Here is a 336-nt window from a genome sequence, read left to right as displayed (position 1 = left end):
AAGTGGAAATGAAAAAAAAAATCAAAATAAAAAAATAAAATGATAAATAAATAAGATGAAAAAAAACTAACAAGAAAAAAAAAGATAAATAAAAGTTAGAGATAGAAAAGTAAAAAAGGAAAAAAAAAATTGAAAAAAAGAGAAGTGAAAAAGAAAAAAAAAAAGGAAGAAAGAGAAATAGAAGTGTAAAAATAAAAGAAAAAAAGAAACAAAATAAAATAAAAAGAAGAAGAAAACGAAAATAGAAAAAGAAAAAAAGATATGAAAAGGAAAAAAAAAAAAGAAAACGAAAAAGGAAAGAAAAAAAGAGAAATAGAAGAGAGAAAATAAAGTGGA

Source organism: Capsicum annuum, chromosome 10, assembly GCF_002878395.1.
Source record: "Capsicum annuum cultivar UCD-10X-F1 chromosome 10, UCD10Xv1.1, whole genome shotgun sequence".
In the NCBI taxonomy this organism is placed as follows: domain Eukaryota; kingdom Viridiplantae; phylum Streptophyta; class Magnoliopsida; order Solanales; family Solanaceae; genus Capsicum; species Capsicum annuum.
The sequence above is the reverse complement of the archived record's forward strand: the minus strand, read 5'-3'. Positions refer to the sequence as shown.